This window comes from Felis catus, chromosome C2 (assembly GCF_018350175.1).
Source record: "Felis catus isolate Fca126 chromosome C2, F.catus_Fca126_mat1.0, whole genome shotgun sequence".
Taxonomy (NCBI): domain Eukaryota; kingdom Metazoa; phylum Chordata; class Mammalia; order Carnivora; family Felidae; genus Felis; species Felis catus.
In genome coordinates this window covers 8,735,455-8,760,522 of record NC_058376.1, presented here as the reverse complement: position 1 = coordinate 8,760,522, position 25,068 = coordinate 8,735,455, and the positions used below count along the sequence as shown (strand labels likewise).

The 25,068-nt window shown below is 43.1% G+C and overlaps 1 protein-coding gene across 6 annotated transcripts in view; it reads right to left on the bottom strand.

The window, feature by feature from the left end:
• Nucleotides 1-25,068, bottom strand: part of HLCS (holocarboxylase synthetase) — a 234,880-nt gene that overhangs the window by 57,664 nt on the left and 152,148 nt on the right. The gene's annotated exons all lie outside the window — the stretch shown is intronic.

The window sequence follows — 25,068 nt, the reverse complement described above, 5'->3', positions numbered from 1 at the left end:
GGCCTCTTTGTATTTCCTCTTCTCCACACCCCTCGATCACCTTCTATCTATAAATTTCCACTTTTCATAACATTTGGAAAAGTTTAAGCCATTATTTATTCTAACATTTTTTGCTGCCCCATCTTTGCTCTCTCTCTCTGTCATTTCCATTCAACTGTGAAGTCCACCCTGTAGATATTTTATTTCAGATACTGTAGTTTCACAGTTCTAGAATTTCCATTTGGTTCTTTTTAAAACATTTTTTTTATCATTTCCATTTCTCTGCTGAGATATCGTGTCTTTTCCTTCATGGTGAGCATATACTGTTTCACTTCATTTAAGCACAATATAATGGTCACAGCAAAATCCTCTTCTGCTCCTCCCCATACTTGCTTCATCTTGTTGGACTCTGTTGGTTTTCCTTTCTCCTGAGAGAATGCTCCATTCTCTTGGTTCTTCAATTATGGAGTATTTTAGCTTCATAGTCTACACGTGACAAATGTTAAACTGCATAGATTCTGGATTTTTTTTTTCTTTGCTGAACGTTGTTTCTTTTGTTTTGGTCGGCAACGACTTTAGCTGAACTGGAACTGCAAACTCTGTTCCTGTGGACAGCAGCTTTGGTCCCCGTTCCAATCCTCTGTCATTATCCCAGGTGCTTTCAGTCTATTCTGCGCATGTGTGGTTCCGCGGTTGAAGATGTGCGTAGACAGAATTCCGAGATGCCCTCTCCGACCCTTTCCCTTCTGGTAGCCCCCTCTCTGCACTGAAAGCATTTGGCCTGGGCTTACTTTGGATGGCTCCAGTCCCTCCCTTTCCAAGGAGGGAGCCCCACCAGAGCCTGCCTGCTTCTGTTCACTCTTCAGCATCTTAGGGTAACTGCCATTTGTATTATGTTCAGTTTGCACAATTATTTGGGGTGGGGGGAGGGAAAAGAGCCCTGTTAAGCTCTTGGTCCAACATTTTTAGAAGGAGAAGTTAAAGATCCCAATTTGTAAGTATTATTCACTATGGAAAAGAACCAAATTGGCCTAATCTGGATCAATTCAGTAAAGAATAAGGACTTGTGATGGATTATAAAGTAATAATTCATAAGTCCGTAGCACTAGCTGAGAGAGAGAGCCAAGACAGAGAATAAAAGAGAAGTAAATCATTCATTTGCTGCTTCTGGAGCAACTGACTAGGACATCAACTTCCTACTCTGAAACTGATTCTTTACAGAATAATATCAGTTAACAAATGAAGAAGGAAAAACAGATAAGAAAATTCCCCATTTTGCAAACCTACAGAAATAGTTCAAGCAAGGATCGCTAAGATTACAGGACAGATTATTGTCTGGTGTGCCAAAGTGATACTTCATAGACTACTCACAGAAAGAGACCTTAACTGCAGAGAGAACAGGTAGTAAAACCCCTCACCAAGTGACCAAACTTAGTATTGATGCGAACGGAACAATGTGATGTGACACGATACGAAGTATACAGTATCACCTAGGAAGCTTTCTTGCCCCAAATATTTAACTTGAATCAGGTCAAATTTTTAGACCTAACTTCCAGTTTACAAGAACTCAGGGGCCAGAGGAACAGAAACGTCACCATAAGGAAATGGCCAAATCCAGATTGTGGGGTATTCTTTAAGATAACCGCCCTGGTCTCCCCAAAAACTTGATGTCATTTTCTTAAGGAGAAACATAACAAACAGTGCAATGCACAGTGATGACTGGATTCTGGTTAGAAATACACAGTAACAGAGAGGGAGGCAAACCACAGGAGACTCTTAAAGACAGACAACAAACTGAGGGTTACTGGAGGGAAGAAGGGTGGGGTGGTAAATAGGTGATGGGCATTAAGGAAGCCACTTGTTGGGGTGCCTGGGTGGCTCCGTCGGTTAAGTGTCTGACTTCGGCTACGTCGGTTCATGGGTTCAAGTCCCACGTCAGGCTCTGTGCTGACAGCTCGGAGCCTGGAGCCTCCTTCGGATTCTGTGTCTCCTTTTTTCTCTGCCCCTCCCCTGCTTGTGCGTTCTCTCTCTCTCTCAAATAAATAAACCTTGAAATAATAAATTATACATCCCTAACAAAGTCAATATAACTTGGAAAATGACAATTTATACAGTATATAAAAATGTTAAAAATCTACTGGCTAAAATAATAAATGTATGTATGAGGTAAAAACCCCATCTTTATGCCTACCTAAGAGTAGCTCTGGCCTTTTCCAATTCCTCACCCTGGCCCTGTCATCTTCCAGTTACAGACCTGAAACCAGCTCAGAGTATTAACATCTCACTGCCTGCCCCTAAATTACATTTGGCTCAAATATCAAAATAACACCCAGCTAGAAATTGACATTCATGTGCTCCTGAGGTTACTTACTACCCAGGACCTTTTTTTTTTTTTTAACATTTATTTATTGTTGAGAGACAGAGAGAGACAGAGTGCAAGCAGGGGAGGGGCAGAGAGAGAGGGAGACACAGAATCTGAATCAGGTTCCAGGCTCTGGGCTGTCAGCACAGAGCCCGATGTGGGGCTCGAACTCACAAACTATGAGATCATGACCTGAGCTGAAGTCAGACACTTAACTCACTGAGCCACCCAGGCACCCCAATTACTACTCAGGAACTTTGGTTGATTCTACAAATCAACAAGGAGAATAATATCCTAAAGAATTATTACAATCATCAGAACAAGTCAAAGGCTAAAGAGTTTACTCCTAAAGATTTAAAGTACTTTATTTTTGTGACTTCCCTTAATTCTATCTCTCTGTCAGACCTCCATCAACTCTGTCACTTAAAGTGTTTAAAGGCTTTGTTGAAGATTAAGAATGGCCATAGATGCCTTGACATTTGCCCCGTTGAAAGGTGGGGGTCTATGTCCCCTTTCCTTGCACGTGGGTGGGCTCTGTAAATGTTCTGATCAATAGAATACAGTGGAATAATCTCCCACCCAGGCCTTAAGAGACTGGTAGCTCTCAACATTCTCTGGGAGTCCTGAGCCACCATGTAAAAAGTCTGAAAGCCTTGTGATGGTCACACTGGAGGGGCCAACAGTTCCAACACAGGACCACAGCCTTCAAGCCTTCCCACCGAGAAGAGAGTCCAGTTGTGTAGCAAGTAAAGGCATCTTAGTTCCTCCACCAGTAAGTATCCCCATGGGACCTTAGCCCACACTGCGCAGAGGTGAATCATCCAGCTCAGCCTTGACCAAATTTCTTACCCAGAAAATCCTAAGATATAATAAAATAAAATTGTTGCCATTAAGGCTTAGTATAAGCCATTAAGGTTTGGGGGGATTTGAATTGCAGCAGTAAATAACCAAAACAGATTTTAGCCTTGAAACTAATAACTTTGGTTAAATGGATGCAAAAAACAAAAATGTAATCACAGAGGGACTATGAACAGAGTATTTTTTTTTTCACAGCTGACCTACTCCTGATAGCTATGGGCAAAGATTAGCTCCTGTTTCAGTTTGTCTAAAGCAATACATTTCATAGAGTATGCAATGTAACTTCATTACATTTTAATAAATTATCCCGTAAATACCATTCATAGTATTTTCTAGTTTTTATAGTTTTAACTGCCAAGCATCTAGTCCCTGATTTATTGGATTCTACCCAGAGGGCATACTTTCATCTGTTTAGTGATATAACTGCCATGCCCTTAGACATTTTATTATTCTAGTATATCACAGTTCAAGCTAGTAATGACCTGCTTATCTTTCAGGACTATGCACAGTATGCATCTCTTTGTTAGAAACTGATCTTCAAAAACTATAACCCAGTGCAGGACAGTTGAGGCCAGAGAAGCAGAAACCTCTGCCTTCAGATCCCTCAAGGAGGGCCCAACCACCACGCTGTTTATGAGCCAGAACAGCCTTCCCATTGCCACTATAATGAGCACAGCAGAAGTAGAATCTCAGCTTCACAGTCTAGAAATTGGGAGATGACATGGTTTGCCTTTTGGGAAACTAAGTATGAAAATAAGTTTCATTTGGTAGTGATCCGTAGAGTAATGTGGTTCAAAAATCAAATAATTTACAAAGATGTCTTCCCACTTATGACACCAATGTATCAATAGGTGAATAATCTCTAAACTTTCAAAAATACCTGCTTTTCATGCCCCCACATGCTGCTGAATGTGATGCCTGAAGAAGGCCAGTAGCACGAGATGGTGTGAGATAGCAGAAAGGACCAGGATGAGAGTTGGGAGCCACAGCAGCCAGTGTGGACAGGCCGCTGACCTGGTGAATGGAGAGACAAGCCAGCCTCTCTGTCTTGGTTTCTTTTTAGAGATTTTCTTTTATTTTTTTAAGTAATCTCTACACACAATATGGGGCTCAAACTCACAACCCTGAGGTCAGGATTCACGTGCTCCACCAACTGAGCCAGGCACCCCTCATTTCTTAACCTGGAATAACAGAAGGCCGGGGAATACCTTGCTAAGTCTCTTCCTCCTCTGAAATTCTGTGATTCTTTATTGTTCTAGGAATGGTTGGGGTACCTGGAACACTGGACAGCTCCTTCTACCCTACCATGATCACTCTGCTTAAGTAGGAAACTGCAGGAGACACACACTAGCCTCATGAACACAAGGGAAGGTGTTCTACAAAGTACAAGGACAATAGCCAGGTCAAGGTGAAAACTAGACGTTTTATGGAATCGACTCTGCATCTAAACTCTACTTAGTAAATGTGTCCTCCTTACTAACCATTGTAGAGTCTGATCGAACTGGGAGATAATGGATTCCCAATGGAAAATATCTACCTTCTATGGTATTATTTATAATTTTTATAACACACAGAGTATGTTAATAATAAGCATCATTTTAAAGTTCCATATATCCTTTATACCACTCATGTTGTATTTTATCCACTGACCTCTGATCAACTGTTAGTTGCAGGATATGATTGCCTAATCTACCAAATTATGTCTTAGAATTTTAATTCTCTCTCTCTCTCTCTCTCTCTCTCTCTCTCTCTCTCTCCCTTTGCCCCTCTCCCCATCATGGGCTCTCTATCTCTAAAATTAAAGAAGATAATGATAATTTAAAAGTAACTGTTAGGGGCGCCTGGGTGGCTCAGTCGGTTGAGCGTCCGACTTCGGCTCAGGTCACGATCTCGCGGTCCGTGAGTTCGAGCCCCACGTCGGGCTCTGGGCTGATGGCTCAGAGCCTGGAGTCTGTTTCCGATTCTGTGTCTCCCTCTCTCTCTGCCCCTCCCCCGTTCATGCTCTGTCTCTCTCTGTCTCAAAAATAATAAAATAAACATTAAAAAAATTAAAAAAAAATAAAAGTAACTGTTACATGAGGCTTCATAAGCCCCCAAATGCAGCGCTCCTTCTCTTGACTGCAACTGTTTAAATTGCTAAGAAAATCATTTCCTCAAGAAATAAACGCTATTCATCAAATTTAGTGAGTTTAAAATAAGAAATTATATATGAAAGAGCAAGCCAGAGACCATATACCAAAAAAGATGGAGAAAGAAAAGTTATTAAATTTTTCATCTCTGATTTTCTCCTCTCAAAAACAATCAGATACACAAGGAATCTTGAATTCCTGTTTTCTGGCAATACAAATACAATTCTGGCAATACAAATATGCTACATGTATTTGCAAATATGTAAACTACATGGATAATTCTGCTGCAACCAGGGATATCTCTTCACCGGATTATAAACTGAATCTGCGCGCCCCCATGCAAGCTACTTTGTGATACTAAGCAACGCAAACACACTGCCAAACAACCAATGTTTTAATATTCAAGCTCCCATTTCTTCTACCACATAATTTCCTGTAATAATCTCATTCGTGTCTGAGGTCCAAAGGCATTCTTACTTATGCCTATCGGGTCAGTGTGCCAATAGCAAGGAGACTCGTGCTTGAAAGGTTGAGCTTTTCGAGTGAGTCCTGAAAGAATTCTACTAACACTGCATATTTCCTGAAGAGGGATAATGTAAAAAAGCAAAATTTTAAGAAAACGGTTCTAATGCCATTTTCAGTTAAAAGCACCAGGAGATTTACAATGATCAAGTAATATGTCAATTTCTTTCAAATGTTGCCAACATTTGATGCCAACACAATTACAAGTTGGAAAAATGTGTAATGAATAAGGCAGCTCATAATTTCCCTTAGAATGTGTATGTACAACTTATTAAGTGGCATAAAAAGCAAAGAGTCATGGCAAATGTCGAAACCCTAAATCTGAATTTCATTGCTTTGGGGCATTTGAGTCAAACTCCATCATCTGGAAATACCTAACAATAAGAAATATTAGGTCACGAGCTGTTTTAGGAACATGAACACCTGCAGTACCTATACCTAATGAGGTGAATAAATGAGAGCTTCATGTTCCCCATCAAACAAGGAAACCTCATAGTTAAATCGGACATAATAGGGCCCAAACTCGAACCCTGTATAAATGAAAATACTCACGTGGAGGGCATTTTCTCTTCCAAATTTTGTGGTTCAACTCTGCCAGCTCCCTTACCTAAAGCCACCTGGTGGAAAAAAATGTGTCCCCAATTCTAGATCGGTGTGGGTTTTGCCAGAGGATAGCTTGATTTATTCAATAGTCTTTGGAGGCTCGGAAAGAATATATAGAAGTTTCTCTCCCTGTGTCCTGTCCTCACCCCCTGCCCAAATACAGCTACAACCACCGTCAGAGGCAACATGCCACCGACATCTCGTTCCGAGCCCCAAATCCCATCCCTTTCAAAGTACGAGCCAGGCCAAAGGCAGGGAGTGAATGGAGGACCCTCCAGGCTTTCCCTCTGATCCCGCCTGGGTACCTTATCATATACTATCACTTTCTCCCAAAAGGGAGATCATTCTGTTTTCTTCCAACGAGGGTCGCCAGATTTTGCAAATAAAAAAACAGAATACCCGGTTCAGTGTGAATGTTAGATAAATAACAGATACTTGAGTAGTTTAAGTATGTCAAAAAGACTGTTTTCTCTGGCAAACCCACACAGAAGATTCATAATCCTGAGAAAGAGAAATTAACACCTTTACCTCTTTCTGACAGCTCGAGAATTAGAGAAAGGCAGCTATGAGGAGGGCGACGTGGCCGTGAAGGAAAAGAAAGTATAAAGAGAAAATAAAGGCTTTCGTAGAATTCCGTGTGGTGCTCCTCAAACTTCAACATGCACACAAATCACCCAGAGATCTTGGACTCCGACTCAGTAGGCCCAGGGGCTCCAGTTTCCATCTTTGCCCAGGTGATGCTGGCTGGTGCTGCCGGTACAAAGCCCATGCCCTTGGACGCCCTGCTAGATGAGGTGGGGGCCATGCAAACAGTGTGGCTGAGTGGCTGGGGAGGAAGAAGGAGGCTAACGATTAAAGAGCTTTTCTGGCAGCTAAGGTTGAATACAAAGATCTGTTCTCTTCCAAATTTCCTTCTAATTCCCCACTGTGAGACATAGCCACTATCATCATCACCACCATCATCATACAAACTAAGAAACAGGTTCTAAGCAAAAAATAAAATAAAATAAAAAGGCAAACACACCAAAAGCAAAAGCATCAAAGAATTCTAGACATGCATCCTTTTCATATTATTGCTGAGAAACAAAGCTACACATTTAAGAATCCAGCACAAAAGCCTTGTCACATTTAAACGACCCAGTGAAAAGAGGGTATGGGTTGTGCAGAATGCCTCAAATCAGTGCTCTTAAAGGCCCACTTGAGACCTGGGGCTCTGGCCACGGTTTGGCCCTTGGGGAAAGCTGTCCGGGTCTCTCCCTGCACATACTTGCTGCAGATACCACCTCCTGTTTCTCCTTTGCCTGCTGGAAGACAGGAGAGGCCTGGATCTCCAAAGAACATCTCTTGTCGCCGATGGTTTGGGTCTATATTCCAGATGACGCTGTGCCCATGTGAACTCTCAGCAGGCAAGGACTGCATGGCCCTGTGCCCTGGCCGCCCAGAGCTGTGGCCACATATAAATGCAGAATCAGTACACATAGACAAGTGGCCAGAAAAGGGGCAGACATTCTTTAAATTCTCTTTAGGTCTTAACTGGGAAAAACACCCCAACACGTAAATTTCTCATGGTGTAGCTAGACAAAGGTGAGCATTCTTACCACCCTGGCACTTTTTGCAGATTTGGGCATTGTTCAAAAGGGTCTGTATTTATTTGGTTTCCTGGGGGCGAGGGAGCAAGGCTGCTGCTGTTTTGGAGGCAGTTAATAGAGAATATGGAAAATCGGGGGTGCTCCAGGACTGTTAGAATATGCAGGGAGGCAAGAGTGCATACATGTCACTTTCCAAGGGTTACTTGGAGAAAAATTTCCCTTCTGGTTCAGTGGCTTTATTATATGGGCCAGGGGTGGACATCCATATCCAGGGGCATAGATGTATGAGATTCTTAGGGCATCCTTGATGCCTCTGACTCAGAACAGAATAAAAAGAGCCATTGGGAATCTGGGTAAACCATGGACTAGTCACCTTAGATCACCTCCTCCTATTCAGCTTCTCTAGTCAAAAGCCAAGTCTCTAGCAAGGTCCAAGGACACAGAGATTATATGTAAGTCGATGCGGCTACTGAAGGGTGTTGATAGAGATAGTAACCTATCTCAAATATTTATTTTGGGAAGTGGAGATACACAGCTCTGGTTGGTGCCTGCAGACTCCTGGTCCAAGAAATCCTAAATGCACACACATGCATTTGTTTTATTATGAACATACATCCTATCTTTCTACTCGTTAGAATTCATTGTTCAAGGTGCAACTGATGACCCACCTAACTAATTTCAGAAATGGAAATGACTTTTTTCCAGATGACGGACACCTCTCTCACTAGCACACAGGAGATCATGTCCCAAGAAGAAAAGAAGGCAAGAGACACACACTTGTTTTATCATTGTCATACCCACATGTAAGAGTAGCCAGAAACAGTTCCCAAAGTTTCTTTCTCAAAAGACTGTCTTAACTGCGGCTCTGTTTTACGACAATGCGAAAGCCATGTGCATCCAGTGAGAACGATACTTTGAATTTTGAACTTGTATCTTTTCCTGGGCTAGTGATAGGGCATAGGATCCTCCCTTGTGATGGCAGCAGGCAGTGGCAGGGACCCATAGCTCCCAGCCACAAAGTCACAAGGGTAACTGACCCATACACTAACCACCATTCTGAATCCATACAATGATTCTGTTTTTTTCTTTTGGTATTTTCAATAAATTACATGTCACGGTCAACCCTTCATTATAAAATGGGCTTTGAGTTAAGAAATTTTGCCCAAATGTGGGTTAATATTAAGTGTTCTGAGCACCTTTTGGGGAGGCTAGGCTAAGCTATCATGTTTAGCAGGTTAGGCGTCTCACAGGCATTCTTGACTTAGCCTATTTTCAACCTACGATGGGTTTATCAGAACATAACTCCATTGTAAAACAAGGAAGAGCAGGGTTTATCAGAATGTGGCCCCATCATAAGTTGAGGAAGGGCTGTACTGATATAAGGGACGGCCTAGCACATTGGCTCAAGGCACTAGGACCTTAGCTGACCCCAGATAAGGGTCAGAACATCACTGCATTCTTTTTGTCATTGTTGTTTACTTATTTTTGAGAGACAAAGAGAGAGAGACAGAGCACAAGCAGGGGAGAGGCAGAGAGCGAGGGAGACACAGAATCCGAAGCAGGTTCCAGGCTCCGAGCTGTCAGCGCAGAGCCTGACGCGGGGCTCAAACCCACGCACTGTGAGATCGCGAACTGAGCTGAAGTCGGACGCTTGACCAACTGAGCCACCCAGGCGCCCCAGAACATTACTGCATTCTCATGAACGACAACAATGTTGCCAAAGGCAGAAAGGCCGTGGCCGCGAATAATCCAAGCACTCCCTCCTCTTTCATGCTTTATACCCACAGATGTAAAGAACTAGGTGGTAATATTTCTTTTTCCATGACTAGTAACCTTTTCTTTTTTTAAAGCCTGACAGTGATACTAATTACTTAGGCAAAGGATCAGATAAGTCAGCTGTTGCTACTGCTCAGATCCCAGTAAGACTTCCATTAGCAAAAATTAAAGCTGGCTTTCCTCCTTCCTGGCAATCATTCAGAGCAACCTTGTTTGGCTCTGATACACCATGGCTGTCGTAGGAACTTTCCAGAGCAAAGAGTAAGCATTTGATAAAGATTAAGATTAGATTAAAACAAATGACTAAGCATTAGATAACAGGATGCATTACACGGCATATTATTTTCAAAATGAAAAAAAACTACTACTGTGGAATCCTTCAATGTAAAGGTAGATTATAAACCTTGATACTTTCCCTTCTACTCAAATGTGGAATTATTCTGGTCTTACCATTTGTGCCTTTGCTCAGTCTGGACTTAATTGGTTTCTCTGCCCTTTCCTCTAAAATTGAGTCTTTTCACCAAATGACCCTGAATTCGCCTTAATTTGATTTTCTGGGTTTACCGGGTTTTCATCTTCTAAGAACCGTTACTTATCTTGGGCCTTAGTTGCGCTCAGTCCTCCAACATTTGTTTGCCCATGGCTCAAGATTTAAAATTTTTTAAAAAGAAGAAGAATTTAAATCTCTTAATTCTCAAACACTCACCTACTCTGCACCCACGGGGTGCTCTCGCTCACCCGGCTTCTCCACCTCCTTCCCCACCCACTGCACTGGGGCTTCTTATCTTTGACATCATGCAGGTCCGTGAATAAAGGAGACTGCAGTTTTGTTACCAATGAAACGAACTTTACATTAGAGACATCCAAATTGGGTGGATTTGCTATAAGCTTCTTTCAAAAAGTACTACTCCATTATTGGGAATGTTTATGCCTAAAAAGAAGATTCTGTGTTCTATTGTGTCAGAAGCTTTCAAAGTGCAATTGTTCAATTTGCAAACTGCAATTGGTTAACCAAGCTAAACTTAATTAGTCCAACGATCCTACAGCCCACATCAAACCCCACTGTTTGATGTATTCTGCGAGGTGTCCAAGCCGCCCACAGCTGTCTAAGTGCCACTATGAAAAGGCAGCTAGGCTTAGGTCTGGGAACTGAAATGAGCTGTTCTAAGTGGGGCTTTTCTTCCATTTTCTGAAGCTGCACTGCTCTGACCTTCTCCAAATCAATCCTTTGCGGATTAACATGTAAAGCAGTGTCGAATTAATTTCAGAAAGGGAATATGAGATCAGCCTAGGATCATACAAAACATCTAACTCCTAAACACACTAATGCTTCTGGCCATTCAATGAGAAGCTGTCAATAAAGGGAGAAAAGTCGGGGAGGGGGGACGGCCAGAAGGATTTGAAGGCTAGAGCAATCTATCAGACTAGTTAGCGCATTGCCTATTTCTGTGGCATGGCTAATGCATTCCTCTAGAAGTTAATCCTATTTCTAAAGACCATCCCGCCAGGGGCACATAGGCCGTGATGAATGAGAACTAAAATGCATTAAAATTCTCAACAACTTCACCAAAAGGCACACTATTAGATTCCGAGTGTCTACAATAAGACGGTTCATTAAAAGTGCAGGTCTTAAAGAAATCGCTTTTGTCCCTACATACTGGAGAGAGAGGATCCAGCGTGTCACTTGTGACACCTGCAGCCAAAATATTTTTACATTAGGTTGTCCAAGTAATCACATGAGAAACGCTACATGAAACGGCAAGGGAAGAAGGCCCTTTTCTGTGAGCTGGCTTAAATACCATTATTCTGCGCCTACGCTCAGGGAAGGCTGTTTCCACAGGGTTAGCCACACAACAGTGTCATTAAACCCACTTTCAAAAAATCAGACATGAAAGAGTTGCTTATTCAATTTCCCTTGAAGAAGCTGCAGTGTTTGAACACTTCTCTTTTTCTCCCATTGTACTCTGCTTGTACTCAATTAAGAGATAATTTAGCCATTTGTCACGACGTAGTTGGGGCTGAGCATTTATACAGGCACTTAGTACAGCTCTACTCACAGGCAGAAACCTATGACCATCGCTAGAAGACAGTCAATAGTGGTGGGCCTAACGGTGCCTGGAAATTGAATTTTGATGAGTTAGGTTTTGGTCACTGTCTACAGGCACGGGGACAGGTTGGGCTAGCCTCAAGAATGGCCACAGCCAATTAGAAAGCCGTGCTGATCCTAAACCCAGACATGCCGAGAATGAAACACTCAAGGCACCATGGAACGGACAGGACAGGAAGCAGCGGGGGGAGGGGAGATCCGTAAGACAAAACTGCAGAGCGGGGAGCACCCCTAGAGACCTGAGGAGCCCCATGCAGAGTATCTGCTGAATGAACGAATGGACAGAGTTGGACTTGGCTGCTGGGCTCAGGACAGTTATAGCAACTCAACTGGCTCAGGTTTTGCAAAAGTTCATCCTCGACATGAAACACGTGGTTCGGCACAGGGGCTCCCTGGGGAGGGGGGTCAGGGAGAGGAAGCACAGGAGAAGGGAGAACAGCAGAGATGGAGGTGTGACCGTGTCCTTTGTTTCTGTGCTTCACAACTGACATACGTGCACGTTTATTCTTTTGTTTGAATCAAACATTACACTGAAAATAATTGTCATTCCCTCTCACCTTTCATTTTCACATCAGCATCCATCACCTCTTCAGAACGGATTCAAAACCATTATAACCCGTTTATCAGTCTAGACTACGTTGCACCGGAACATAATAATAATCCCGGTAACAATACTAACAGAGCCATTGATGGAGTGCTTCTGATACAGCATCTATTTTATATATATTCTCTCTAATCTTCACGGTACTTCAGGAAGCTCTTGGTATTACACATGAAACATCTGAAGCTCAGAGAAGGCAAGTTGGATGTTTAAGGTCACACAGCTAGCAAGAGCCAGAGACCAGGAGTGAACTGGGATACAAACTCCAAACTCCAAGCTCTTTCCACTTCTCTATAAAGCCCTGCTTTTGTCTTTTAGATTGCCCTGAGAGAGGTGGCCCCAAAAAAGAGCTGAGGAACCACAAGTAGCCCTGCAGATGGCTTCCCAGTTGGGGGGAGGGGGGAGCTACACCAGAAAAAATAGCCTGAGGACTGCGTGACTGGGAGGTGACCTCGTGGCCTGGACTGGAGCCAGCCCTGGTGCCTGGGATGTGAGGGTGCTCCAGCAAGGGTGTAAAAAGATAAACCAAGTAGCACTCAGGGAGGCCTGGTCCCCGCATAAGAACGGGTGAAACAAACCACGGAGCACAGCACTTTTCAGCATAAAAGGCTATGAGCTGGGACGCAGTCCACCTGGGCGTTGGTAGGTTTATTTCACCCCCTCTTACATCGCCCAGGGAAGGTGGGCATCATGAGCGGGCCGGACACATTTTTCCTTCTGCAGATTCGCCTTCCTTTCCATCTGCCTTTTGCACATAGTCAGAGTGAGTGCGGAGGAGGAAGAACAGAGAATCTAACAACCGTACTTCACCGGTTTTGCTGAACCACTGCCACGAAGACTTGTAAAAGTGAGAAACGGCCAGACACTCCTGCAGGCATGCACGCATTCATTCACTCGGTTAACTGGCTAAAATGACCACTGTCACATTGACCAAAGAATAAAGATGGGGAGATTCGGCCTTGGCCAACTCTGCAGAACCTTCCTTCCCAAATGTTGTGTTTTGCATTTTGCTCTCGTGTGACCTCAATGTTACGGTATTAAAACAAGGTTTCTGCACTTCTCTAATCCGGATGCCCATGCCGTCACCTCCTGGACACCTTGCTAATGACTTCTATGATATTCAAGCATTCGTGCTTGTTTCTGTTTTTTGTTTTTAAACTTCAAGAATGTGGTCTCAATAGATAGAAGGCTTGCTGCTGGGTTTGCACTACAAAGAAAGTCAGAGATTATCCTAAAACTGACACAAGGTTTAAGACACAAAGTCCAGGCTGTAAGAAAGCGGAACCATTAGCCGGTGGCCCTGACGAGCACAGACAGCTGAAGCTGGTTGTCCTCACCTTCCCACGCCCACCAATGAGCTACTGTCACACTGTGCCAGTAATTTACTGCTGATGTATCTTATATACCCTATGTGGTGATACAGCGTCGATCCTCATCTAAGAGGTGAAGCAGACTTAACAAAGCATATCCATCAGACCTGATGGGATTTTTTTAAAGTTTTTTTTTTTTTTTTTTTTTTACATATTTTTAATGTTTATTTATTTTTGAGAAAGATAGAGAGAGTGAGAGAGTGAGCATGAGCTGGGAAGGACAGGGAGAGAGGGAGACACAGAATCCGAAGCATGGTCTAGGCTCTGAGCTGTCAGCACAGAGCCCCACGCGGGGCTCAAACTCATGGACTGCGTGATCATGACCTGAGCCGAAGTCAGACGCTTAACTGACTGAGCCACCCAGGTACCCCTAGAAAGTTTTAATTCAAATAATCTCTACACCCAATATGAGGCTCGAACTCATGACCCTGAGTTCAAGAGTCACATGCTCTTCTGACTGAGCCAGCCAGGTGCCCCAGATTTTTTTTTTTAATAAACTTTTGATGTTGGAATAATTTTATATTTACATTGGTGTTTTAAGATTTTTTTTAATGTTTATTTATTTTTGAGGGAGAGACAGAGTGTGAGCTGGGGAGGGGCAGAGGGCGAGGGAGACACAGAATCCAAAGCAGGCTCCAGGCTCTGAGCTGTTAGCACAGAGCCTGACACGGGGCTCAAACCCATGGACTGAGAGATCATGACCTGAGCCAAAGTCATATGCTTAATCGACTGAGCCACTCAGGTGCCCCTATATTTACATTGTTTTTAATGAAATGGCAACTTCAGTGGTTTTCTTTGTGATGGGCTTAGTGTGTGTGACAGCCACCAGCACATATACACATGCTTGCCCAATCAATCAACAACTTGTTCAGGAACACAGAGATGTAGCTATGGATGTAGGATCTACATAATCCTTACCATGAATTTTACCACACATGGTATTTTAAAAATATGGTTACATAGAGGCGCCTGGGTGGCTCAGTCGGTTAAGCGTCTGACTTCGGCTCATGTCATGATCTCACGGTTCGTGGGCTAGACGGCCCCGCAGTCGGGCTCTGTGCTGACATCTAGGAGCCTGGAGCCTGCTTCAGATTCTGTGTCTCTCTCCCTCTCTAACTCTCCTCTGCTCGTGCTCTCTCTCAAAAGTAAACAAATGAATAAAAACGTAAAAAAATACATATGGTTATATAGGCAAATTATCCATGCCTGGCAAAGGCCCAGAAAATGGAAGAGCAAAACAAAACAAAGGACAAGATCTAAGTATTTATGTTTAGTCACAGCAGGATCATGATTTAAAAAGCAAGTATTTTTTAAACTATCAATAAATCTAACATTTAATTCACAGCAAGGCTAAAAGAAATGAAAACACACAAGTAAAAGTTAATGTATCACTCGTGCATTTACCTGTTCTTTAGGTCAAGGGCATAACTACTCAGGTTTCCTTGACCTGTAAGCCTGGATCTCTCTGTTTTCTTTTGTTTTGTTTTTTTGCTTTCTTTCCTTTTAAAGCACTGCCAATAGTGCTTTATATAAATATAATAACTAATAGCTTTTTATTCTAAGTCCCCGTTGACTGTAGCATACATCCCAATTTCAGAAGTGTTAAAATGTATATGTTAGAACCGGTGAAACAGTAATCAAATTAAGCTCAAGCCAACCAAAACGACGTCTCCTATTTATTTGGATAATAATGCACAATGCCAGGCAGAGAGTGGAAGCTAGGTAAATATTGACTGAATCAATGGATGGTCTGGGAGGTAATACTCATCTGTTAATACAGAATTACTTGCATTTTGCTGACACACCATCTCGTCTCCCCTCTGAACTTGCCTATGCCTGGGACACACCTCTCCCATCTGCTTCATTATAAAGAACAATTAGGTCAACGTTATGGATACCTCTCCACTCTATGTGAGAATTTCCACGAAAACTACAAATACTAATTTATGAACTTTCTTCAAGGATTCAAGAAGCTCATCAAATCCTTTCATGTCCTCTGGGCTTGCAAATATGTGCATGTGTGAACTTGGTCTGTGACAAGGCTGGTAAATGGACTATTAGTGTACAGGTGTGTACGGGATGTGCCCCTCTTCTGCCTCCGTCTTTCCGCATTTCTTCATGGAGCAGGGAGACAGTGTGCGTGCAAGTACACACCCACGTGCTGCAGGGCCAAGCATGTGCTATGTAATTCACTTCATAGGTCTACCACCAAAGGCACAGAGTCAGGGTCACCTGTGTAAATTAAATCCAACTGGGTTTCTGTGTTTGCATTATCTAGATAAATATTTTTCTCTACATTTGAACTATGTAGACCAGGCCTATTTCACTATTTCCCCCTCCTGTCCACAGAGGACAGAACTCAATTTGTTGTCCTCAGAAGTCCTCTGTGTACCTTACACCACGACATCAACAGAAACGGAAGAGAAGGCTGATGCCGTATCTGCCGAACACCAATAAGGAAGATGGAGGGCAATGAAAATAAGTATAATAAGTACTAAGATACTGTCAATTCTCAACAGAAAAAAAATGGGAGAAAAAAGTCAGGGTATTAGAAACTTATTAACAGGCCACTACAGCTGCAGGGTGCCTGGTAGCACACACGGAGAGAGAAATCTTATAGTGTAAGTTATGGGTGAAAGTCCATTAACAAGCCATCAAGAGGCATCTCAGGAAACAACCCATGGGCAGCTGGCCTCCTCCCCTGGCTTCCCTGCCACACTACTGGACACCGTCTGGAATGGTCAAGGCCAAACCTGATGCCACCTCTGCTATCTTGTGCAGAATTTCTGCTTCTGGAAGAAATATCCACGCTACACAGAGACTCTGTCCTCTGGGGACTTACCGAGAGCCAGAACCAAAGACACAACATGGGTGAGAGATACAAACACAGGGAACGGAATACAGACACGTGTATGTTCCTCCCAACCATGAAAGGAACACAAGCAGTAACAGTAAAGGGCAGCATTTTCCTCGTGTTCCTGGGACCAGACTGAAATCATGGGGGAGATGGCCGCTGAATGGTTACGCTCACATGTTGGTGGTGCTTTAAGTTAATGAACCCTTTGGGGAAGCGAGTTGGCAGTGACAATGCACAGCCCATCACGAACAGGTGTGTGGTCTTGAACTCAGAACCCTGGCTCCCTGAGTTTACCTTTTTGAACGAAAGAAAAGACTTTGGCACAAAAATGTTCAACCCAGCTTCAGAACCACAGAAATTTGAAATTGCCCAAACGTCCAACAGCGCAGACATCACTCAGGACATGACACTATGAACAACTGGGCAGGCCACTCGGCTGACCGTCTTAGCCTCCCCTCTCCTCAGAAAGGAGCCCTGCAGCAAGGGCTTCAGTGCAGGTGTTCTGTTCTGGAAAGTGAAGATGAGTGGGGCCTGGGGAGACCTTTGCTGTGACTTTTAGCTATGATGATGGGGTACTGACACTGAACCGTGTTTCTAGTATAAAACTTGGTGAAAAATAAACACCACAAAATTCTGTTCACACAAAACTGTAATACCATAAACTGATGTTTGCTTATGAACTTAACCTAGAAGAGCTTTTGGAAAAACGAAAGCAACTGATCTACTACCTTAGGGTGATCACGGGATTTTTTTTCTTTTACGTTATTTCACTTCAGTTTATGTAATAAATATGAAACCTTAAAATTCAACCAACCAGGATCTCTAAGAACTTGTCTAGCTCACTGATTCTGAAATTGTATGGATGCTGGTAAGTCTCCCCAAAATGAGTGCTGCTGATCATCTCCCAACAATTTTAATCTAGTAGCGGACATCACTGCTTATCACTACTGCCAGCATTTACGGAATAATTAGCATGTGCCCACGCTGGGCTGAGTGAGCCCTTTGTATGCATTATTACATTTAATCCTCACTTCAAGTGAAGTAAATACTATTATTGAGCCTTTGTTTTACAGAGAAGATAAGTATGGTTTAGAAAGAATCAATAACTTAGAGCTAGTAAACACAGGTGCTTCCATCTGAATGCTCGTTAGGTGGTTCTGTTAAAGTTCTCAACCATTATATTATGTAACTCACGGTAAGTGTGGCGGTCTATGTGGTTAATACTGAGCTCAGACTGGCCCAGGTAGAGAAGAGCTTATTGAAACATGGTGTATATACCACGGTGGTATATAGGGCAATCTGAAACGACATTAGAACTTCTGAAGTCCAGCTGTCAGAGGCCACCAGGAACCCATCTGAAGTCAGAGTGGAGACTGTTCACAGTGGGAGGGAGTTCACAGTGGGACCATGGAACAGAAGGGAGTTCACAGTGGGACCATGGAACATCCCAGTAAGTGGGAGTTGGGAGCCACCTACTAGAGTTTGGGCTTGTGCTGATTCTATGGGGTGATTATAGGTGGAATTGTGTCCCCCTCCTAAAAAAAACATTAGAGTCCTAACCCCCCAGTAGCTCATAAACATGACCCTACTTTGGGAAGTGGGGTCTTCACAGAGATAAGTTAAAATGAGGTCACTAGGGTAGACCCAAATCCAATTGGACTGATATCCTTATAAAAAGGGGAGATCTGGACATAGTGACACACACACACACACACACACACACACACACACACACACACAGGGAAGATGATGTGAAGAACAGAAAGAAGGGTCATTTGCCTGGAGTGACAGAGCCACAAGACAACAGATGCCCAGGACTGCCGGCCACTACCAGAGGCTAGATGACGCAAGAAAGGATCCTCCCCTACAGCCTTCAGAGGGCACACAGCCCTGCCCATACCTTGATTTTGAACTTCTAGCCTCGAAAACTATGAGAATAAATTTCCCTTAAGACAAAAAAATTAGCCATTATAAAACTCTGAAAATTATACTGCCTAGATTTCAGATTACTTTAGTTCCCTATTAAAAAATAATTATAGCCTGCGTGTCAACCGGTTGTTGAGACTGGTTTGGTTCTGATGTGTGTGTGCAAACATGTGCATCTATATTGTTGTAAGTGATTTTTAAAAGGTGAACTTCATTCATTTTGCAAATCAATTAGACTTCTTGATCCAGTTAAGATTCAGGAGGTGGTTTTGGTTCTTGTCAGTGTTGCTTGGGATCTTGTGGATCCCCACGTCCCTCCCAGTCCCAGGATTCCACAGCTCTGTGAACAGAACTAGCATAACTGGGAGCACAGATTGATGACCGTGACCGTCATCCACAGATTGCATCATAACATCAGTGACACCACAGGACAACTATGGGGATTTGGCTACCATGGAACAAGGGGCAAGCTGGGAATTAGAACCATTTCAAGGATAATAGATGCCTACAGACGAGATACAGCTCTAAACAATGAAGACAGAACTAGAAATCTGGCATTCTGCTGAGCCACACCTCGGAGGGCAGAGGGAGCAAAGAGCAGGGACAATAAAGTGAGGGACATCCTCTCCACACAACTGAAGACTGGAATTACTGGGAAGGGAGATGGGAGTTTTTTCACCCACTACAAGGGGTTAGAGTAAAAAGTGATACAAAAATATTAAGAAAATAGAATCCTACCTACTTCCATTCTGTACACTATGATTTTAATGTAAGAGTGACAGTGATGAGAAATATATCAAAAATTGTGGTTTTACATACCCTGTGAAACGATTCCTGACAAGCCTAGATGAATTTAAGTTCTTTTAAGCTAATATTTAAATTAAAAAAAATTTTTATTTTAGAGGGAGAGAGAGAGAGAGAGCACGTGCATGAACGGGAGAAGGGCAGAAGGGGAGAGAGGGAGAGAGAGGGAGAATCTTCAAGCAGTCTCCACACTCAGCACGGAGCCCAATGTGGAGCTTGATCCCACAACCCTGGGATCATGACCCAAGCCAAAATCAAGAGTCAGATGTTCAACCAACTGAGCCACCCAGGTGCCCCAAGCCAATACTTAAAATACATAATCACCTTTTACTACTCTTTTAATCTTTCTCCCTCCCTCACCCATCGCATTCTTTATTTTTCTCATGTGCTTGAGAGTTCCAGAAGTTGAGGTTTCCCATAAGAGGAGCTGGCCACCTGACAGGAAGAGCTTCTCCAATGATCACACGGTGTTTCTTTTTTACTTCTTGATCTTTAAGATTTGGTGTTGTTTTGTCAATTCCCCTAATTTCCATCCCACTATGTTGCTGGTGAGTTGTTTTTTTCCAAATACATTAAAGGCATATGCCAGACGTCAATTTTAACTTTCTAGGTGACAAATCAATCCTATGCATTTGTGTTTATAATTTAGCATGAAAATATCCACTAAAACATAAGTCAGAATATATACATACTGGAGCATAACCCTCCGCGTGAGACAAAGCACACACTGGTGCTCATGTGGAAGGCGTCCCCAGGAAAGGGGTCTCAGGAGCCGCAAAGCTGCTTGGGAAGGTGATAAGGAAAGACAATCCCAGGCATGTGATGCTGCTGTTTTGACGAGGACCCAAAGGCAAGAGGGAACAGGCACATGAAAGAGGCATCAGGCACTTGGGTCTGAGATGAAGGAAGAGCCGGGCTAAGTGCGCAAAGGAAGGAGCAGAGGAAGCGACAGATGTCCGGTGCCTCTGTAAGGAGTCTTTAAACACAAAGAGGAGCCTGGGTTTGGTCCAGAGTTGATGGAAGATCTCTGTGGCACTTTACAGAGGAAGTACCTCAGGAGAAGGGTTGAGGATGGAAGTGAGGCGAACAGGAGAAGCCTTTTCTGAAAATGAACTTCAAGGCCAGAGAGGAGAAGCTAGAAGAGGAAGAAGGACTTGATCACCCAATGACACGTAGGGAAACGGGTGGATGAAGTACAGCCAACCCAGAATACGTGCCATTGATCCAAATCCCACTTATCCCTAAAGACCAAGCCAAAGCCCTCCTTCTCTAAGAAGCCTTTGCTAACCCCTAGGATAGATAAGGAGACCTGGTACCCCAAATCCTTCCATCTTCCTTCAGGCTGCCTTCCTGTCCCACAGAGGCTGAAAAAAACATTTAAAAATGGCATTCCCAGACTCCCTACGGGTAAGGCTTTGGAGGCAACTGACAGATCTGCAGTTAGATGTGCTCACACAAGATCTGGAAGGGGGAAAAGAGGCAGAGACATGCCCTCCTCCTGCCACTTTGGCTGTTGTGCATCCCATCCGCAGCCCAGTGAGAGCAGCCAGATCAAGTATCCCAGGGCTATAAGCTTCCTGGGTGTTGCAAGCAGGTGCACTGGCAGTGGGGACCTGTCCCCTGGTCTCAGCCATGTGCTGTGCTCGTGAGATAAGCAGTTCTGGTGGTTCCCCTGACTTCTCCCCCTCCTCAGAGTGGGCCACTTCAGGGGCTGTTTTCTAGGTCATTCCTGGAGCCAGCTCAGAGTCAGTGCCTCAAGCCTTCTCATGGACTCCCCCAAGTACCCAATCACCTGCATCCAGTCCCTTCCTGCTCAGGAGACCTGGAACCAAGCCTGACTAACACGTCCACAATGCGTCCTCCTTCATCTCCAACTGGGCAAAGAGTAAAGTTCTATCACATGACATTTTCTAAAATGGTTACATCAAGTTTTACATCATGCCACGTACTGTTAGTAACCCTTTCAGAACAGCATTAATGAAATACTTATTATCATTAATTCCTTTTTACAAACAAGAAAGCTTGTCCAAGTTTACACGGTTAGTAATGGAACTGAGATTTCATCGTTACACTGCCTCCCAAAGCTTTCACAGTGAATATAGAACAAATAGTCACATGAGAGAAAGGCAAGTAATGAAGGTGACAGAAGGCCCAGTATTGGCTTAATAAGTATGAACACAGGCTGAGCACGTTTATAGGCAAAAGGAATAAAGAAGAACAGGAAATGGATAGTCAAATGTGTGGGTAAAAAGAGTGCTAACACCCCCATGCTTATAGTAGCACTATCAACAATGGCCAAAGTATGGAAAGAGCCCAAATGTCTATCAATGGATGAATGGATAAAGAAGATGTGGTGTATATACACACACACACACGCACACACATGCACGCGCGCGCGCACACACACACACACAATGGAGTATTACTAGGCAATCAAAAAGAATGAAATCTTGCCATTTGCAACTACATGGATGGAACTAGAGGGTATTATGCTAAGCAAAATTAGTTAGAGAAAGACAAATATCATATGACTTCACTCATATGAGGACTTTAAGATACAAAACAGATGAACATAAGGGAAGCAAAAAGAATATAAAAACATGGAGGGGACAAAACATGAGAGACTCTTAAATATGGAGAACAAACAGAGGGTTACTGGAGGGGTTGTGGGAGGGGGAGTGGGCTAAATGGGGAAGAGGCATTAAGGAATCTACTCCTGAAATCATTGTTGCAGTATATGCTAACTAACTTGGATGTAAATTAAAATAATAAATTAAATAAAAAATTTTAAAAAGAAAAGAAAAAATAAAAATATAAACATAAAAAAAAAGAGTGCTAAGAGTACAGCTAGTAACTGAGAAGGGAAGATGCATCAAGGACAACGTAAGAGACAGGAAGATGCAGACATTCAGTGGCAGGCTGGGAGGCAGGTGCCTAGTAGAATCCACAAGGAGCTTACACTCAAACTCTTGTTTTGAGGGTAAAAAAAAGGACAAGAGGCCAAAAGCTAAGAAAAGTACTAGAGGTCACCCAGAATTCTTCGGTGAGCACATTCAACTGGCAAGTGAAAAATACTGCTGAGCTGGAAAATATCAGCAACTAACTCCCCCAGTAGAAAGAAACTCAATCGATGAGCATATTTCTACAGTGTTCCCATGTTCTGAGCACCGAAGAAAGATACTACATTTTGTTGTCAGTGCAGGCTGAGGTCTGATTCAGGAGGTTCAGAAGGAACGGAATAAGTTCCAGGAGCACCTGGGTGGCTCAGGTGGTTAAGCGCCCGACTCTTGATTTTGGCTCAGGTCATGATCTCACGGTTCATGAGTTTAAACCCCGCATCAGGCTCTGCGCTGACAGTGTGGAACTTGCTTAGGATTCTTTCTCTCCCCCTCTCTCTGCCCCTCCCCTGCTTGTTCTCTCTCTCTCTCACCCTCTCAAAATAAATAAATAAACTTAAAAAAACAAACAAACAAACAAAAAAACACCGGACACCAAGATAGAGCACATTGACAAAGGGGTGAAGTATTTCTAATAGGACTAAATTTCTTGAGTGAATATTCATACTTGTGTCTCCCCAGAGTTCAGTAGTTGGTACACAGACGGTATTCAGACGTGTGTGGAATGAATGGGTGGTTACATCCTGCTAGAGCAACCAAGTCCAACACCCTGGAATGTTAAGGGATGTGCCGAATGAAACTGCTCAAGGGAGACTTTTCTTTCCTTCAGTCTTCCTTTTTTACAAAGGAGTAATGGCCTATTCAGCTATTCTTTGTGTTTTTTTTCCCCTGACTATAACAGATAACATAATACCATATTTTCACTAACAGCAATAACAATTCACATTAGAAGGGGTTCTTCCATCCACCAGAGTTAATTTTTTAAGTGGATAAGCAATTAAAGATGCCAAGTAGATTACAATTGATCCCTTGTGTAAAAAGTTGTGATCAATAAAAAACAATCTGTAAATTCGATTGCATAAATCCTTTTTACTTAAGTCCACCATAAGCATAATTTTCAGGATCGCTCCTTTGATCTCACTTACTGGAAAAGAAAATGTAATAAAAATATTGCTGCAGAACTGAGTATTCAGAAAATTACAAGATACCCATTTTTACATTTTGAACCATTCACAGAAAACAAATGTGTGATTATCAGACCATGATGCTAATCTTGGAAAATGTATGATTAAAAAGCCCCTTGAGGTCTAGCTGAGCTCCTAAACTAATATAATAAATGCTCTAAAAAACGCAGTGTGCTCTATTTAACTGGTTCCAACAGACCCTTCCTGGTTTTCAGGGTTTGGCAAAGTTACAGGTTGTCCTTTGGCTTTGTGTGATGAGGACTTAACTCACCTGGCATCCTCTTCTCCCCTTAACTGTTTTGCATCTGTTGACAGTTCTTGGACTAAACTCCTAAAAAACTTCAGCTAACATACCAAACCCCACTTACTGTTGACCTGCCACACACCATGTCTTGCTGCGCAGTTGTGAGAAAGGCACATCAGTGCTCAACTTCCCACTGTACTCCTCCGACTCTGCTGCCCATGACATTCCCAAATCTCCCGACAGGTACTCTCCATTCCATGGCAACCACTGGGTCTTTTGTTATCTGTCTAGAAGTCGATTCTACAAGTTGACATACACCAGCTTTTTATGACACATTATCTACATTATTAACTATATAGATATTGTTACAGACCCCAACAGTATGCTAGGTTTACATTTCCCTAAATGGGCTCACTGTGCCACCTAATGGAGAATGTTTCCCGTTTCAAAGTAAAAAAGATACTTTTGTATTCTAACAGATACTGCTATATAGTGGATTGAGAATGGTGGGGCCCCCCAAAAAAACGTGTCCTGTGTCCTAATACCTGGAATCTGTGTTACCTTATTTTTAAAAAATTTTGGGGTGCCTGGGTGGCTCAGTCAATTAAAACTTCGACTCTTGGTTCCGGCTCAGGTCATGACCTCATGGTTTCATGGATCGACTCCTGCATGAGGCTCTGCACTGGCAGCGCAGAGCCTGCTTGGGATTCTCTCTCTGTCCCTCTTTCTGCCCTTCCCCGACTTGTGCTGTCTCTGCCTCTCTCAAAATAAATAAATAAACTTAAAAAAAATAACAAATAAAAAGTTTCTTTGCCAATGAGATCATGCTGGATTACCCACGTGGGCCCCAAACCCAATGACGGAAGAGGAAAAGACACACACACACAGAGGAAGATGAAGACAAACACTGGAATGATGGGGCCAAAAGCCAAGGAAACCGGCAACCACCAGAAGCTGAAAGAGGCAAAGACGGGGTTCTCCCCATAGAGCCTCCAGAGAGAACAGAGCCCTTGACAAGACCTTGATTTCAGAACTTTGGCCTCTGGAACTGTGAGAGAATAAATGTCTGCTGTTTTAAACCACCCAGTTTGTGGGAATTAGTTACAGCAGCTGTAGGAAACTAGTATATATATCCAGGTTTTACTAAACTACCAATTACAGTACGTACATACTCACACCATCAATTTCCTTTTTGTTCCAGAGACTTCCCTCCTGGAGTGCTCTGTGCTATTCCATTCTGAATGGGCTGACTGAGGCCTC